At 47.9% G+C, this 9,824-nt stretch overlaps 1 protein-coding gene across 1 annotated transcript in view; it reads left to right on the top strand.

Moving 5' to 3' along the window:
- Nucleotides 1-2,624: 2,624 nt before the first annotated feature.
- The window catches only part of STXBP1 (syntaxin binding protein 1), a gene marked incomplete at its 3' end in the record, with an annotated part of 41,127 nt that continues 33,927 nt past the window's right edge, over nucleotides 2,625-9,824 (top strand). Inside the window, exon 1 of the mRNA XM_008062070.2 lies at nucleotides 2,625-2,642. The remainder of the gene's footprint in view (nucleotides 2,643-9,824) is intronic.

Raw genomic sequence — 9,824 nt, 5'->3', positions numbered from 1 at the left:
TATACACAGTAGCTTATTTAATCCTCATAATACCCCTTTGAGGCAGGTGTGGTCCTTCCCATATTACAGATGGGGAAATTGTGAAACAGATTTAATAACTTGCCCAGAATCACAGCTAGTAGATGGAGGGGCAAGGATCAAACTGTAAGCACCTGGTTCCAAACCCAGTTGACTCACTTTGCTTTACTGTGTCAAGGTGGTCATAGCCACATAACAGAGAAAGATTCAATTTCAGAGTGTAGTCAGTGCTAGTGCCAGCGAGACAGTATGTATTGTGGGAGGGGCATTCGAGTGGGTCCAGAGACCAGTTTCTGTTAATTCTGGAGAGACCACTTAGTGTCTTACTCACACTCTGGATGGCTGTCTTCTGCAGGGAGTACCTCAGCTCCCAGGTGAGGACCTGGAACCTGACCTCAGATGATTTCTAAGGTTCTTTCCAATATAAAAATGTTGCAGCCCAAAGAGGTAGAATACTTCATCTCCCAGACCACAGGATGAAATTTGCTTCATAGATCCAAAAAATATTACGGATCCTCTGTGTTTGTGTTTAGACTTACAAGAAAGTCCTCACTAAACTGATTTACATCAGTCACAGGCCTCCACGTGGAGACTGTTAATCTTAGGAATGTATTTAAAGAGGTTTGTACAAATTTTGTCCACATTATGGAAGACTAGTTTGAAAGCACGTGGTAGAGCCGTGCGACGTGATACAAGGGAGTGTCTGCAGTGTCAAGTGGACGGTGCAGTTGCAGAGCGAGGTGTATGATATCCCACCAAGGAGCCCCACGTGTATGTGGTGCCTTCCCACACTGCGTGTGGCAGAGAAGGATCTGGAAGGGCACACCGACACTGTTTGTTAGTGGTTGTTTCCCCTCAGTCGTGGGAGTCAGGAGGGCAATTTCACTTCCTGCTTACACTTTTTTGAGTCAGGGTCTCATTTGTTGCCCAGATTGGTGTGCAGTGGTACGATCATGGCTCACTGCGACTCGCCGCAGCCTCGATCGGCTGGGCTCCGGTGATCCTTCCACCTCAGCCTTCCAAGTAGCTGGAACTATAGGCGCATGCCACCACGCCCAGCTAGTTTTTTGATATATTGTAGAGATGAGGTCTTGCCAGGTTGCCCAGGCTGGTCTGGAACCTGCGGGCTCCGGCAGTCCTCTCTCCTTGGCCTCCCAAAGTGCTGGGATTATAGGCGTGAACTGCCATGCCTGGCCTAGGTGTTTCTTTTATATCTGCCACCTTACTAAGCATTTTTATGTTTCTAATAGCTTTGGTTTTTGCAGGTAAAAATCCTTTATCCTTCTCATCTCATTTTGTTTCTTGTCTAAGTGAATTTTTGAAGCAACGTTCAATAACAGCAACTTAAAATGCAGTCCTGTGTGCCTGTGTTGTGACGTTGGATACCTTTTACCTTCTGTGGCCTCTGCTTATGCTTCCGCCTTCACTCCCAGGTAGCCGGAGGCTACTCTGTCCTCTCGGAGAGAGGGGAGAAGGTGTGTTTATGTTCAACTTTATGTTTTCATTTAGGATTCACATACATTGGTGCTGTGTTGCCATTATTCCAAAGATGCATTCACATGTTTATTACAGATCAGAAAGGTTTGACATTTTTGATGAAATACCCATCTAGTTTGCTATCTGAATATTTTCGTGATTATTTTAAAACTATATTTTAACTAGATATTTCATTTTAAGAGGATTTTTACATTGTATTAAAAATATTGGGCAACCCTCTCAGGTCCCCCTCCCATTCTGGGAGCTTTTCTGTCCTCTCGATAAATCCTGCTTTCAAAAAATATATATATTGATTGGCGGAAGTAATGTTGCATAATTTTCTTTGTATGAATAATATGCTTTTTAAAAACATTAGATGGGTCTTACTGTGTTGCTCAGGCTGGTCTTGAACTCCTGGGCTCAAGCAACCTTGGCCTCCCAGAGTGCTGGGATTATAGGCAAGTGACCATGCTCAGCCAATAATATACTTTTATCGTGACATTGCAAAAGGTGCCTTTTGTGGAGTGCCTCGCACGTGCCAGGAACTGGACTAGACTTTTTAACTCATTAATCTTTACAATAGGCCATTCGAATATTACAATTTTAATTTTCCAGTTGAGGAAATTGAAGCTTAAAGCATTTTTTTTTTTTTTTGAGTTGGAGTCTCACTCTGTTGCCCAGACTGGAGTGCAGTGGCCGCCCCCAGCCACCGCAGCCTTGACCTGCTGGGCTCCGGCGATCCTTCCGCCTCAGCCTTCTGAGTAGCCGGAATTACAGGCGTGCGCTACCACGCCCAGCTGCTTAAAGCATTTTAAACATGCCCAAGGGCGCACAGGCAGCCAGTGCCTGAATCTGAACCCTGGTCTGTCTGACTTCAGCACTCCCTCGGACGCTTCTTCTGAACCACGAGGAGTGAATGGTTTGGGCTGAGTAGCCAGCCTGGTGCCCCACACCCTCGGGCTTCAGTCAAGAGGGTACCTTTTGTTTTTTGTTTTTTATTTCGTTCTTTATTTTTGATAAGGGGTCTTATTCTGTCACCCAGGCTGGAGTTCAGTGGCATGATCACATCAACCACAGCCCATGGCAGCTTCAACCTCCTGGCTCAAGTGATCCTTCCACCTCAGCCTCCTGAGTAGCTGGGACTGCAGGTGTGTGCTACCACTCCTGGCTAATTTTAAAAATAAAATGGTTTGGTAGAGATGAGTTCTCACAATGTTGCCCAGGCTGGTCTCAAACTCCTGGGTTCAAGCAATTAGCCCCCTCTCCCCCTAAAGAACTGGGGTTACAGGCATGAGTCATCACACCCAGCGGGGCGCTTTTTAGGAGAGCTTCTACGGTTGAGTCACAATGCTCTGGGCATCCCCTAGTGGGACTTGGGATTGAAAAAGAGATGAGCTGGGCTCGGTGGTTCAGCCTGTCGTCCCGCACCTTTGGGAGGCCGAGGTGAGTGGGTTGCCTGAGCCTGCGGGTTCAAGACCCGCCTGGGCAGCGAGATCTCATCTCTACAATAAATCAAAAAATCAGCTGGGCGTGGTCGCGCGTGCCTGTAATTCCGGCTACTCGGAAGGCCGAGGTGGAAGGATTGCCGGAGCCCAGCGGGTTGAGGCTGCGGGGGCCGGGAGTGGCCACTGCACTCCAGTCTGGGCGACCGAGTAAGACTCCGACTCAAAGAAAAAGAAAAAAAAGAAAAAGAGACGGAGTTGCGGTTCAAGGCTGGGCTCCCTCAGTTCCCAGCAGCACAGAGGCTCTTCTCCTCCCAGTCTGGTGTGGCTGTTCTGGGGGCTGTGGTGTGCTTGGTCGGCTGAACGCAGAGTATTTGAATTGTGCATGGACTTGCGGACTTTGGCTGAACTTCTCCCAAGCTTCTGGCTCATCGAATATTAGTCATACCATTTCAGGTGTTTGACTGTGGCCTGGGCACAGGGTGTCTGGCATATGTCACTGTGGAGGGATGAGTCCCTGGCTGTTAGGCTGTGTAGCACGGGGTGAAGTTGCTCCTTGGGTCCTTGTCTTCGACACAGCAAAGAATTTCAGAGTGAGTCACTGAGGAGTTTTAAAATACAGTTTATTAGAGAAAAAGGACACATTCAAGAGAGAATGCGGGTGGCTTTAGGGAAAGGCTGCAGGCTGGCTGTTAGCATAAAGCTTTATATATTGACGAAAATGATGATTAAGCAACCTATCTTCTAAGTCAAGATTTGTGGGCTTATGTGGGTTACAGCAAGTTGTTGATCAGTGGTTTCAATGCTTACTGTTTCATGTCTCACGGGGACCTTTTGACATCATAGGAAAAGTGACTGTTTAGGTTTTCTGTTAGAGTGACACACCTCGGTATGTCCAGTAACTCCCTATTGCCTTTGTTTCTGGTCTTTGTAATTGACTGTGCCGGGGTCCCTCATTCCAAGGTTGGGTCTGGTGTGCCTGGTCGATGCAAGTGCTTATTGTCCTGATAAGATGGTGCCCAGAAGCCTGGCCATCTAGTTTCCTAATTATCTAAGCTGTGCCTGCCTGCAGGGAACTCACCTATCTGTAAGCTATGCTAGTTGTCCTGCCTCATGAGGGTGGGCTTCACAGGGAGCTGCTATAGCCATTGCTAGAGGCTGGGTTTTGGGACTTCGGCTGAAATAATGGGTACACCTGAGGATGTCGCAGCAATCTTAGGCCACCTGCTGTTTTGCTCAGGAATTCGGAGGGGTTTGCTGTTTGGGTCACTCAGGACCTAGAAGGTGTGGTTGAGAAGGAGCCCACTTGCTTCTTTGTTGTCTTCTTTTTTCAGGTTAGGAAACCGTTTATTTAGGAAAAAAATTAGAGAGAGAAAGAGGAGATTTACCTCCCCAAGGCAGGGGAGGAGACCCAACCCAGAAAACATGGCCGGGCCATAGCTCAGAGAGCACATGGCCACACCCCAGCTTGGCAAGCCAATGGCCGGAACCCGCTTTCTTACCCATGTGGCCATAAGGGAAGGAGGCCCACCAGGGTCCTCAAAATGATGGAGAAATCAGAACTGCCCCTGGTCTTTTGAACACATCTGTGTGGGCTAGGTGGGAAGCAGAACAGGCATTTTGGCTGTAGACACGCGTGGTTTGAAATAAGCAAAGCTCCAGAAGGCTTTGTTGTTTCCCCATGCAGAGGACTCACAGTGGAGATGTGCTTGCTGGGGATTAGTGGCAAGGAGGAGGTACCCCAAGCTGCTTGATTCTTAAAGCTAAAATGGGCTCTAATCCTTGTTTCCTTTTCAGTATTGGATTAGACAAATGTAGGGCAGGGTTAGAACGGCTGTTAACAACACCCAGGCAAAGATATGCCTGAGAATCGCGGGAGGGAAGCAATCATAGGAAGGACTACGTGGCAGCAGTTACTTATGTGTGTCTTTTAACACTTGTGGTGCTTGGTTTGATTTTTGTGATTATATCTCTGCTTTTCCCTATCTAAAGGTGATGTGAGTGAAATATTTTTTCCAGTGAGTTTAAATTAACGTTTAGTGGCAAGAAAATATATTCATAGCTGGGCTCCGTGGCTCAGCCTGTAATCCCGCGCCTTGGGAGGCTGAGGTGAGTGGATTGCCTGAGCCCGTGGGTTCGAGACCCGCCTGGGCAACTTCGTGAGACCTCATCTCCACAATAAATCAAAAAAAAAAAAAAAAATTAGCCATGCGTGGTAGTGCGCGCCTGTGGTTCCAGCTCCTTGGAAGGCTGAGGTGGAAGGATCGCTGGAGCCCAGCAAGTCGAGGCTGCGGTGGCCGGGAGTGGCCGTTGCACTCCAGTCTGGGCGACGGAGTGAGACTCCAACTCAAAAATAAAAAAATAAAATAAAAATAAAAAAATAAAAAATTAAATGAAACGAAATTAAAAAAATATATATTCATTCTCAGTAATACAATAAATTCAAGTAAAGGCAGTGAAATACACTGTATTTCACTGTCATTGTGGCAAAGGTTAAAATAAACAAACCTCAAGGTATTAATCAGTTAGTATGTTAATTTGGAGAGTCACACAGTACTGGTGAGGGGGTGAGTAATACTTTTGTAAACTAATTCAGCAGAGTTTATCAAGAGTCTAGAATTTTTTTTTTTTTTGAGTTGGCGTCTCAGTCTGTCGCCCAGACTGAAGTGCAGTGGCCGCTCCCGACCACCACAGCCTCGACCTGCTGGGCTCTGGCGATCCTTCCGCCTCAGCTTTCCAAGTAGCTGGAACTACCGGCGCGTGCTACCACGCCCGGCTCATTTTGATTTATTGTGTAGATGAGGTCTTGTCAAGTTGCCCACGCGGGTCTCGAACCCGCGGGCTCAGGCAATCCACTCACCTTGGCCTCCCAAAGCGCGGGATTACAGGCTGAGCCACCAAACCCGACTGAGTCTAGAATATTTATACTTTTTACTAATTTATTCCATACCCAGAAAGGTCCTCTAAAAGAATAATTTGTGCTAAGAAAAGCCCTGGGCACAAAGATGTTCACTGATACATGATTTTTAGAGCATTTTTTCTATGCAAAAAGCCTGGGACAATATTGGAAGACACAAATTGGCAAGTAAAGATTAATTATAATTTTTTTGCACAAAAATTACATTTTGATGTAAGATTTTCTAATTTTTGAATGCATATCTGCTTTAAGAATAGTCATAGCATGCTTTTCCCCCCTCCCTTGGTCATATATTTTGAATATCTTTCTCTTTTGTACTCATATGAGAAAAATCTAACCTTAGTTGAAACCAAGATTTCTTTCTTGCACCTGGGCCGCTGAACATTGTTGAAAAAAAAAACACACAAGCTGCCTGGTTTCACTTTAAGTTCATGGTCCTGAACTTCAAATTAGCCCTAGTACTGTCCATCAATGTTAAGACATTTCTGTATTAAATTCACTTTCCCAGTCTCCAGGAAGATATGTGGTAACTTTTTCCTTCAAATCTAACGTATACTCCCCCGCTCTTAGCCAATGACTTTGGTCTCCAACCAGGAAACCGCTCACCTCTGCCACCAGGTCGCCAAGCCCGTTGGCAAGTTCCCTCCTTCCTTCCCACAGGGTGCCATGTGGTAGTTGCCTCCTGTCCCAGGTCAGGCTCTCCTCTTGTGTCTTGGCTCTAAACGCTTCCTCCTCCTCAGGGAGCTCAGTCTTCCAGTGATCCATCCTTTCCTGCATCACTAGTCTGCCCTTCCCTTTTGGTTTATTGCCAGTATCATAAAAAATGTTCTAGGTCAGCAGTGGTGGTACACACTTATAATCCCAGAACTTTGGGAGGCTGAGGTGGGAGGATCATTTGAGGCCAGGAGTTGGAGGCTGCAATGAGCTATAATTGCAACACTGCACTCCAGCCTAGGCAACAGAGAGACCCTGTCTCTTAAAAAAAAAAAAAAGCTCTAATCTCTCACACCTTTAAGAACAAACCAACCCTACCTGGCTTTCACATCTCTGTCTACCATGTTAGCTTTCATGCTTTTTCTCTGCTACCTCTTTCAGCAGAACTTCTTAAAAGAGCTGTGGAGATAGTCTGTCTTCTCTGCCTCCTCTCCCATAGTCCCATAGTCTCCCATCCTTCTGATTTCACCGCGAGACCATGTGTGCACCCCATCTTACTGTCGGAGTCCCTTTCTCCAACCCTGCCTCCTGCCTCTGGTGACAGCCCCCCAGCGGTTCATTCTAGCAGAGGCTGTCCTTCCGAGCGCCAGCGTTGCCTTGGGATACCCACCCCACAGCTCCCCATGGGTGCATCGTGCCCATCTCACAAGAGAGCCCCTGGCGTTCTCCTGGATACCTCCCCTCTGAGTCTCTCTGAAGGTCTCTACGCTCGTGTCTCTGCCTACACCAGAACCCCAGGAGCTGTCCATTTCTTTTCTTTCCCCACATCCAGCTCGTCCCCTTGCCCTGCCGGTTTCATCTGCAACATACATGCCAAGTCCAGCCATTCATCACCATTCTCCACAGCGCCACTCATGCCTGGACGGCCACGAAGGCCTGCCTTCCACTCTCTGCTTCTGTTCTTCCCTCCCCTCCTACCCCAGCCCCGTCTCTGCAGCGCATCAGGTGGCGTCCTGCCTTCCGTGGCTTTCCAGCGCCCTGGAGATAGAGTCCTACTCTGTGTCGAGGCTGCAAGGCCTCATCCACGACGGCCATCTTCAGTTTCCAGAAAGTGCCCAGCCCGTGCTCCTCCTTCCACATCAAGCCGCTGTGCTGTCCTCGCCTGTCCCCAGTCTTGGCTGCCTCTTCCTCGTCAGGCCCACCTTCCTCAGAGTGGCCTTTCGTGGCCCCTGTTGAAGAAGGCTGCCCACACCCGGTTTTTCCAGCAGAGCATCTTACTTACCGACTTCAGAGCCCTTGGGAGGGGCCGCGGTTGCTCTTTCCCTTAGTGGCTGCTCCCCTGCCAGCTTACTTTGTTCCTAGTGCTCACTCTGAGGGCTGGCCGGCAGTGGTTACACGAAAGATGGATGGTTGTTGAAGGGAGGAGTGAATGAATGCATACATATTTCCCGCATCGTTTTTGATGGTTAGGTAGTATTCCACTGAACAAATGTAACCTAGTTTACTTAGCCACCGTTGTTGGATATGTTCCCTCCCCCCTTTTCTTTTTTTTGAGTCGGAGTCTCACTCCATTGCCCAGGCTGGAGTGCAGTGGCACGCTCACGGCCACCTCAGCATCGACCTACTGGGCTCCGGAGATCCCTCTGCCTCAGCCTTCCAAGAAGCCAGAACTACAGGTGTGCGCCACCACACCCGGCTAATTTTTTGATTTCTTGTAGAGACAGGGTCTCACATGTTGCTCAGGCTGTTCTCCAACCCGTGGGCTCAGGCAATCCCAAAGTACTGGAATTCTAGGCTTGAGCCACTGCACCCAGCTGGCTCCCACCTTTTCACCAAGTCATCTAAATGGCTCTTGGGAATATTGTTGCCTAAACCATGAGCTATTATGCAGGCATTTAAAAATCCTAGGAAGCATTTTTATTAAAGCAAGAAAAGGAGTGTATTAAGTAAAAAACACAATTGCGTGTACACAACATGATCTTAACTTTGCAAAAGTGCATAGAAAAAGCCAGTAGGAGATAAACAGGAATGTTAATTATGCATTTCAAGTTGGCAGGGTTACAGATGACTTTTCTTTTTGACTGTTTTTTTAAGTATATAAGTAATATGTGAAATTTTCTTTATACTTTTCTGTGTTTTCAAAGTGTACTGCAGTGAGTGTGTAGTTGCTTTATGATCAGGCAAAAGACTCATAAAAACTTTAGACACTTTGATAATACATCAGATTATCAAAGATAGTCAGAATCAGAGTTAGGAGCCGTTGAGCCCTAGAGGACGACCTGATGTGTAGCATACACTTGCTGCTGACAGCGGTGGGCCCTCCAGTCGTTCCAGGTGCATGCGTGCCCTGGGTTTGCAGATGCGAGAGAGGTGTTTTCTTTTTTCTTTTTTTTTTTGAGTTGGAATCTCACTCTCGCCCAGACTGGAGTGCAGTGGCCGCTCCCCGCCACCACAGCCTCGACCTGGTGGGCTCCGGCAATCCTTCCGCCTCAGCCTTCTGAGTAGCCGGAATTACAGGCGTGTGCTACCACGCCCGGCTGATTTTTTGACGTATTGTAGAGATGAGGTCTCGCTGCCCAGGCGGGTCTCGAACCCGCGGGCTCAGGCCATCCACTCACCTCGGCCTCCCAAAGGCGCGGGATTACAGGCTGAGCCACCGAGCCTGGCGAGAGGTGTTTTCTATGAAGCCTCTGCAGCTGCTTAGATGCATATGTGTACGGGTGTTAGAGAAAATGGGGCTTACTGACATGGTGACTGGCGGCTGAGAGCCTGCTGCGGACATGCCCAGGGCTGGGAGCATGTCGCACCTACTCCTCATGCCTGTTTTTGGAGCTCGAGGTGGACTCAAGTGACCTGCGGCCTTGTCCCAGCCTTCACTCACTCAGCTTCGGGCAGTGGTTCTGCAAGTTGAGACCCTTTCGTGGGTTCGTGAAGTCAAAGCTATCTTCATGCTAAGACTGAGATGTCAGTTGCCTCTTTTCTCTCACGAGGGCATGTTGGAACTTTCCCGGTGCTATATGATTCAGGACAGACCGACTGTGGAAGCAGATAGCATCCAGCCAGCTTCTATGTAAAACAGTGCCAACATTCTCCCTACACTTTTTTATTATGAATAATATAGTTACTGCTTATTAAAATACTACTTATGTTAACATACATATTACAATTTTAAATAACTTAATGCATGTTTTAAAAATTTCTCAGTTGCCGGACTTGGTGGCTCAGCCTGTTATCCCGCGCTTTGGGAGGCTGAGGCAAGTGGATTGTCTGAGCCCATGGGTTTGAGACCCGCCTGGGCAACTTGGCGAGACCTCATC

This window comes from Carlito syrichta, unplaced genomic scaffold, assembly GCF_000164805.1.
Source record: "Carlito syrichta isolate Samal-C Ts95f unplaced genomic scaffold, Tarsius_syrichta-2.0.1 Scaffold95860, whole genome shotgun sequence".
Lineage (NCBI taxonomy): Eukaryota > Metazoa > Chordata > Mammalia > Primates > Tarsiidae > Carlito > Carlito syrichta.
This window is presented reverse-complemented; position numbering and strand designations above follow the sequence as displayed.